This window comes from Nuphar pumila, chromosome 14 (genome assembly GCF_984573655.1).
Source record: "Nuphar pumila chromosome 14, dmNupPumi1.hap1.1, whole genome shotgun sequence".
In the NCBI taxonomy this organism is placed as follows: domain Eukaryota; kingdom Viridiplantae; phylum Streptophyta; class Magnoliopsida; order Nymphaeales; family Nymphaeaceae; genus Nuphar; species Nuphar pumila.
In genome coordinates this window covers 89,447,588-89,456,593 of record NC_143262.1, presented here as the reverse complement: position 1 = coordinate 89,456,593, position 9,006 = coordinate 89,447,588, and the positions used below count along the sequence as shown (strand labels likewise).

At 38.2% G+C, this 9,006-nt stretch overlaps 1 pseudogene; it reads right to left on the bottom strand.

Moving 5' to 3' along the window:
- Positions 1-1,345: 1,345 nt before the first annotated feature.
- LOC149817343 (putative receptor-like protein kinase At2g42960) lies at positions 1,346-2,798 on the bottom strand (annotated as a pseudogene).
- Positions 2,799-9,006: the final 6,208 nt, after the last annotated feature.

The window sequence follows — 9,006 nt, the reverse complement described above, 5'->3', positions numbered from 1 at the left end:
CTGAAAATAATGGTGTACCATCAGCAATCTCTTTCATGCACATTACAAGTGACAGACAAGGGAAATGAAACAGGAAACTTGAACTGTAACAAATCAGTATCAACTTGATTTGTAACAGTCTAGCATATGAAAAAACAAGGCTGAAAGTTGGTACACATTTTATGAGCATAGCAAGTTATGGACATAAAACAAAGAAAAAGAAAAAACAAATTGAATAAAACATGAACAAAACTTATGCAAACAATGTTACACAATACCTCCAGAAATCCATCAATCAATCTTCTCGAGAATCTCACTTCAAGCACAACTGATGAATCATAAGCACTCCCTTCTCTCTTTGCCTTTTTGGCTTCTTTTCTAGTCATCTTTTTCCATTTATCAACTAGGTGAGGATGGAGGCAGAGTTCCATCTTGACACAAAGGAAAACAAAATTCATTTCTTCATTAAAATTGCAAACAACAAAATGTCAAAGAAATTTTATGTAAAACAAGAAAGTCTCCACCTTGAATCAGCCAACAGAATGGTTGTGTCACAGCTGCAGGCTAACTAACTTCAGGACAGTTTCACGGACCACTTCATCCTCCAAACTCTAAAAGAGAAACACGAAACACCAATTAGTCATATTGAAAAATTCATATGTAACACAAATTTTTTTATCAAAGAGGAAAGCAATTGAAGAAACAGAGAGGCCTCTCAAAAACTAGTTATTTGATTTCTTAATAATTTAAAAAACTGAGCACTCAAACCTTACTAATTGGGTTCATCTCTGTAGTGTCTACTGATGAGTTGTGGAGCCTGATTCACTGTTTTTTGCCCTTGCAGGAAGGGGGGTCCGGGGGCTCCCCTCGGCGCGGGTTATAGGGGGGCAGCGCCCCCCCTAGAAGAATTTTTTTTTTGGGGACTTATGTTTGGGACCCGGTTTTCAGTGGATCCGACCCGATTTGGTTAGGGTTAGGGTTGTCACCCTTGCCTTGTTTATATTCTCGCTTTTCTTTCCCCAGCTTGTAACTGTCTGTTAAGAGTAATAATATTTCTCTCTGGGCGGCCGTGGTTTTTTACTCTCTCTCGGATTTGAGGAGAGGTTTTTCCACTTAAATCTGTGTTCTTGTGTTTTGTTTGATTGTTCTTGTTCTTTGTTTCCTTTTGGTTGTCTCTTGCTCGTGGTTTTCCAAACATCTACAACCATCCCTCTAAATACTTTTGGCAGCAACAAATCCATACTTCATGAACATCTGGTGCACAATCGCCGTCTGCCAATTGTGCACCCTATACCCCTATCTAACATGCAATGCACTCCATCACCCATCACACAGATTGTGGCCAACTTTATGAAAGGAAAAAAGTTCAACATAAACAGCAAGTATATAGCAAGTAAGCAGGCTGCAAGGAATCAAATTTGTACCCAAACGTTCCCATCACTCATGTAGTTATATGACTCTTTCCTGATCCCAGGACTTTAGCTAGTCCAAAATCAGAAACATTCTCATTGAAATCTTCATCGATCATGATATTGCTTGTTTTTATGTCTCTATGAACAACTTTTGGTTCATTAGCTTCATGTAAATTTGCAAGCCTGCAGAAATTGGATCAATAACTTTATGATATGATTAAGCTATTAATCACATATTTCGTGCAACTCACACCAACAGGAAAAAGTGGTCATCAAATTATTAGCAAAGGATACAAGCAAGATTTTGCTAATTGTGTCTTCAGAAATAGACTTACGCTTTGGCGGTACACCATGAAGCCACTACTCTAGGTTTCCATTGTTAACATATTCATACACCAACATTTTGTACTTCAATCAAGAAGAAAATAGATAAAAGAAATTTGGAGAAGAAAAAATTATGATTCACATGAAAGTTGCATTGTAAGAACAAAATTTTATCATCAAAAATTTTATATTTTCTTCCTGTTGTTAATTGAAATATGATTTCAAGATTAAGTAGATCTACCGTGCAAAAATTAGAACAAGAGAACTTTACATTCTATAGATAAGCAGAGAATAAAATGCTTTACCTGTGAGTTCCCTCCACACAGTAACCTAATAGACGTACAAGATTTTTGTGATGCACATGACCAATAGCCTCCACCTCTACTCTAAATTCCTTCTCTGCCTGTCCCCTGTAATATTTCAATTGGAGTCAGATAGTAACATAAACATAAGACATGAAGATGATGGTCAACTTTATTGAAGTTACATGTTGTTAAGGAGCTTTTTCACAGCTACAGATGTCCCATTGATCAACTGTCCTTTATACACAATCCCATATCCACCCTCACCAAGCATGTTATCCCTTGAGAATCGATTAGTTGCCAACTCTAAATCCCTTAAAGTAAACCAATACCCCCAACTAAGATGTGATACCTCAGGAAAACCTGTTAATGGTGAAGCTGTCCTGAAACCATATGATGAAGATGGGTTGTGGACATGCCCCAAATTTCCATCATCACCCTACTGTGAACTGCCAGCTCTCTCCAACTGATATACTGAGCTGCACTGACTGAGATTATCAGCTTCACTTGATCTGCTCATGCCTAAATGCACTAACATCTTCTCAGAATCTTTTGTACTTGATTGATCATGTAAACCAAAGGCAAGACCATCATGATCAGGGTAATCTGAGCGCAGATTATCGAGGGTCCTTTTTTATTTTCTTTGAGAAGCCAACCACATCGCCAAGATGGATTGAACCGATGCTATGAATATCCCAACTAAGATACAGATCACAACCCATAATTTAAGAGCAAACACCGATGTCTTTCTCGATAGTGATTCACTCAGGGAGGATGACATCTTTTATATTACTAAAAAACAAAATTGCAAACAGTAATTAGCATCAACTACATACTCCAAATTCATGCATTCTTGAGAAACTCAGACTATCTTAGGTTGTCCTATAAGAAAGTGAAATTGTTCAATATTCTAGTAAGTTAGAAGCACATTAATGTTGATGTAAAATATGAAGCTACCATATCCACCAAACTACCACACAGCATGAAAACCTTCCACTATGCAATAGAACTTTTCCTAAACCTAAACACCACCATCACCAACAATGGGCGTGCCTGTAAAGGGCTGAACTTGCACACCTACATATACTTCATAATCCAAGAGAACAAGTAATATACAATCTTTAAAAAAAAGCTTTCGCTTAACACACATCGTGGAATCTCTCATCGAGAGACGCAGCGAGGCAGATCATTCGCTCCTTTTCTAAATGGTTGCATCATTTAGAAATTGAAGATGTCAGCAATTACAACACTTTCAGGAAGCCCATGGAAAATCTTCATCATGTACATCATCAGTACATGATATTAAAAAAAATCTGGATTCCCGAAACAATCAGCATACTTTTTATCCCCACCCAAACAAAAATATCCACAAACCATCATATTCAATACATCTCTATGCCAACCCTTAACATTGTAAATGATTCAAATTTCGTTCACGGTTCCCCAGAATCATTTGACTCCATTCTTCATCCCCACTAGAGCCGTTGGACTAAGAACACATTTGAGCACCGATCACACTGCCGCCAAAAAAATTATGCAAGAACTTGGCAACGATAAGAATCAACAAAAAGGACTCGTAGATATCACAGTGAGGATCAGTTTCACTTCCTCGTAGAAAAACACCAAATGTGCAAAAACAAAAACACGAAAAAAAGAAAAAGGAAAAAACAATAAGAGGAAACTCAAAATCTGGAGCAAACGAGTCATACCTCTTCTGCTCTAGGCCACTGTAAAACGAACCCGTTTGAAACCCTCCTGATCAACAACAACAAAGAAATAAAGATTTCTTCTTTGTCCTCTTATTCTTCTTCTTGTACATGTATTTAAGAAAGGAAATGAGCAACACCCACAAAATTTTCAGGCCATTAAAACCCAAAACCCCTAAGAATAGGTGAAGGGATTAAGGAAAGTGTGGTTTTTAGGAGATGGGTCTTTATTGGTAAGCCAGAAAACCACTTAGAGAAGAGATTTCAAGGGAGGGGACGGCTGGATGTTAAATCTGGGTCATTTTTGTAGGAGAGTTTGTGCGTCAAGCACTAGGTGCAACGAAGAGAGGAAAGATATCAAGAAAAAAGAACAGTAAAAGTAAAACCAAGCGCTGGGGGTGTTAGCGATGACGTTGCTCCGGCGAGGCCACAGACGGAGAAAGAAAAAAGAGAAGAGGGAGGAGAAGAAGGGAAAGAGGCGGTGGTGGTTACGGTGATAACACCCAGCTCCGGTTGGGAAAGGAGAGGATTTGGTGGTAATCAGAGAGAGGGGGGAGAACTTCGCGCCCATTTTTTTATCAAAAATTAGCAACATAATGTTTTCGTCGCTAATTTCATAGTTAATTTCAATTTTAGCGAGAATCCATCACAAATTTACTACGAAAATAATTCATTGTAAATTTTCATCGTAAATTTCCATGGCTAATTAACGTTTTTCTTGTAATGTTGGCCCAATAACTCGAGTACTTGAACAATCTGTCGGGCCAATACCCTACCGGTTCATTGTCCAATTTCAGCCACTAATCCCCACTCTTCTGGTCCTGAACAAGGTTTTAAGCATAGTCACAAATTTAGTTCTCGGGAAAATCTCATAATATTTTGAAATCTTGGGTTTTCTTGGAAAAATCTCAAGAAAATGTTGGCATCAATGTTGTCAGTATCGGCCTATTCGTATCGTATAGGCAGAAAATCAATGCTAAACTGACCTGAACCGACTTATTTCTCAAATAAATATTAAAAATGTTCAAAAGAATTTTTTTAGTATTATTTTAATAATTTTGTAACCCTGTATTGTTTGTAGTTAAAAGTTGGCTGAATCAGTCTGCTTGATTCAGGGAATCGATTTGAAAAAGATTAAGGGTCCTATAAGATTCTTACAGCATTGGTGGGCATCATAGTGACAAAAGTTAAAAAGGCAAAATCTTGGCAGGAAAAAAACTCGGGAGATTTTGAAAATTTTCATAAATCTTGCATTTTTTGGCAAATTCTTGGGAATAAAAAATAAATTAAAAATATAAAAAAAATTATAAGAAAATATAATTAAAACACATTTAAAAGTAAAAAATCTCGAGGGTTTTCACGATAAATATCTTTTTAAAATATAAATATCATGATATTTGTCACAGTTTGAAAAATCTCGCGAGAAATTGTAATTTTAAACTTTCAGGCAATTTCTTGCGATATCTCGGCAAGATTTTTATAATTCTCGTGATATTTGTCATAGAGGTTGGCACATGTAAAATACATAAATATATATGAATAAAAAATATACATAATATAAAAAACCAAAAAAAATAGTGATATTTTTTCAAAATAAGCGATTTTGAAAATATCAGTTTTTTTTTTTCAGCATTATAACGACCTCCTCATGATAAAATCACGAGATTTTAAAAAATATGCTGATATTTGTGCTATCATTCAAAGAAGGTAATGTGAACATAAACATTCAGTATGTATGAAACGCCAAATATTCGTTAAAAACAGTGATACGTGATTACTTAAAAAAGTTTTTTCAATAAAAAAAAGTCGGATAAATGGCATAAAAAAGAGTTACCCATAAATCTCCAAATAATGCAGGTGGCCTATTTTATTATTTTGGATTTGTCTACTAGGAAGCACTAACGTACCATAGGTAGGGGTGGCAATTTCTGACACGACCCGCCAACCCGACCCGCCAACCCGCCTCTTAGGCGGGTTCGGGTTGGGCTTAAGCCAACCCGTTTAATAAACGGGTCGACTCGTGTAACCCGTTTATTAAACAGGTCGGGTTCGGGTTGGGGGTATGCCAACCCGCCAACCCGGCTGACCCGTTTAATAAACGGGTTAGGCGGGTGGGTCAACCCGCCAACCCGTCTGCCCGACCCGTCAACCCGCCAACCCGTCTGCCCGACCCGCCAACCCGTCTGCCCGACCAGTCAACCCGCCAACCCGACCTGTCAACCCGACCCGCCAACCTGCCTACCTGCCAACCCGATCCGTCAACCCGCCAACCCGACCCGCCAACCTGAAAACCCGTTTACCCGACCCAACCCATTTATTAAATGGGTTGGCGGGTCGTGTCGGGTTACCCGTTTATTAAACGGGTCGGGTTCGTGTTTGCCACAGCTGACCCGTTTAATAAACGGGTCGGGTTCGGGTTGAGGTATGCTGACACGCCAACCCGACCCGATTGCCACCCCTAACCATAGGCCACAAATCTAAATTGAACTTAATTGAACAGAATATTAGGAAAATCCCAACTAGCTAAAGAAGTTCAAGAAAATATATCTAATATATACAAAATTAAAATTAAAAAACATGATAACATCACAACAAGATAAACACGAGCATGATTTTGGAAAATCTGGCGCCATTGCTAGGATTCTCAGAGCTTTTAAATATCTTGAGATGCTATTATAATCGAAATTCCAATGATAATTACAACCATGGTTAACACTATTTTTTTTTACGACAAAGGAAAACCCTCACCAAGAATTGTTGGATTTGGATATCGGATTCAAATGTGGCCACAGGGTCTCACATGTAGCTCTTAACTCATAGAAAACTCAAAACACATGCATTAAAATAAATTGAAAATGGAATTTATACATAGTAAATAGGCTGAGAAACGACTACTCAAGGGAGGGCTACATATACCCAACCCCTGCGGTCTGCAGGTATACCAAGCATCACCCCTCCTAAAGAAGGCCATTTACCAAATCCCTCTCTCCCTCTTCTTTCATCAGTACTTTGCATCCCTATGCTCCCACCCCAATCATAAAACCCAACAGAATCGGGTCACTTAATGGGCCTGCCTCTCTTCGAGGTAAAACTCCGGGTTGAGTAGGGGTGGCAAAACCTGACATGACCAGCCAACCCGACCCGCCAACCTGCCTCTTAGGCGGGTTCGGGTTGGGCTTAAGCCAACCCGTTTAATAAACGGGTCGACCCGCCTAACCCGTTTATTAAACGGGTCGGGTTCGGGTTGGGGTATGCCAACCCGCCAACCCGGCTGACCCGTTTAATAAACGGGTTAGGCGGGCGGGTCAACCCGCCAACCCATCTGCCAACCCGTCAACCCGACCCGCGAACCTGTTTACCCGACCCAACCCATTTATTAAATGGGTTGGCGGGTCGTGTCGGGTTACCCATTTATTAAACGGGCCGGGTTCGTGTTTGCCACAGCCGACCCGTTTAATAAACGGGTCGGGTTCGGGTTAAGGTATGCTGATCCGCCAACCCGACACGATTGCCACCCCTAGGGTTGAGGACATGACCAACCAGCCAACCATAAACTATGGTTAATACCAGCATAGCATTTTCATATGGACATGATGCACAAGAAGAAAGAGAAGGGTAAGTATGGCTGATCACCTTAAACTGTTGGAAGCTAATCCGCCTCACTTTTATCAAAGACTGAACCAGGCAGTACTTGACCAAGAACAAACTTGCATGAAGCCCGGGCATTGGGTGTTGTAGCAGTTCTGGTTATTAGCACCCTGAGGAACACCAAATTGCACCAATTAAACCTTAAAAAGAATCCAAAACCTTTGATCTGCTACTGTTGGACTTGGAACACAAGATCGGATCTTGTTTTTTTGGGTCTCAAAGCCCCAGTTTCTAAGACCTGTGTCTGCATCTTGTCTTTGAGTGATCTCTGTGATGTTTGGACCTAGATAAATCTTATAGATAAAATCTATATTCAGATCCAATATCCGATTCAATCTCATTTTTTCATGAAAAAAATCATTTTGAATACAAAACCATAGTGTTTTCTTGTTTGTTTCCTTCTGTTTTCTTAAGTAGACTGTTTAATCGGTTAAAATCAATCTAGTGGATTAAGATTTGGATGTAAAACTACATATACAGAACCCAAATCTGACAATTGATCCAGATTTGATGAACACACACACACACACACACACACACACACACTATATATATATATATATATATATATATATATATATATATATATATATATATATATATATATATATATATATATATATATATATAGGGAAACACTGGTTTGGTAATCACCCAAATAAATCTTTGTAGACCTGTCAAACAGTGATGATAACAGTAGCAACCGGAATGTATGCAAATGGTAAATACAACATCTAGTTAGGGATGCCAGTGGATTGGATTTTATCCCATATCTGACCAAAACCGACTCCATTTAGTCAGACTTGGTAAGCTAGAACCATATATGATTATAATCGTATGTTGATATGGTTTTGATCTTTTGCTACTGAATCCGATGAATATCCAGATTTGGTGGATATCTGAATCTAATTACATGTAAAAGAATGGGATATGGTATGACATTTTCACCATTGGAATTCGAATCTGAATCTGGATCTGGTTAGCCAACATCTGATTATCTCGTATTGGCCACATCTGACCAGAACCCAAACCATTTACATCCCTACTTCGAGTGTATCAAGATGGACTGGAAATGATTTCTAAGGGACCTTGAACAGAAAATGGGTTGAAAAAAACTAGACCTACAAGATAGATCTACAATAATAAACACCCAAGATAGATCTAGCAACTAGAATAAACAACACCCAAGACCTACAAGAATAACTGCTACTTATAAGATAAGCTACACAAGTCTTTTCAATGCCGTTCAAACTTTTGATGAACAGCACGAAGAACTGCAAAATTAGCAGCCACAATTTCACTCAGACAATAGGGCTTTTTGGGTATCGTTCAACTTGATAAACGAATGTATATATATATATATATATATATATATATATATATATATATATATATATATATATATATATATATATATATATAGCGAGTGAGAGGGAGAGAGAGTCAGTAGAATATATGAACTAATTTGTGAACCGTGATTTTCATAGATTTTTTGTTCTTTTCTCTTGAATACAACCGTAGGGATGCGATCTTAATGCTTGGTTTTACAAGAACCTATTCTTAAATCCGATTTTGATGTATAAACAATATTTTTTTAAGGCTTTAAAGTCAATGACTCATAATCTTCATAAATAT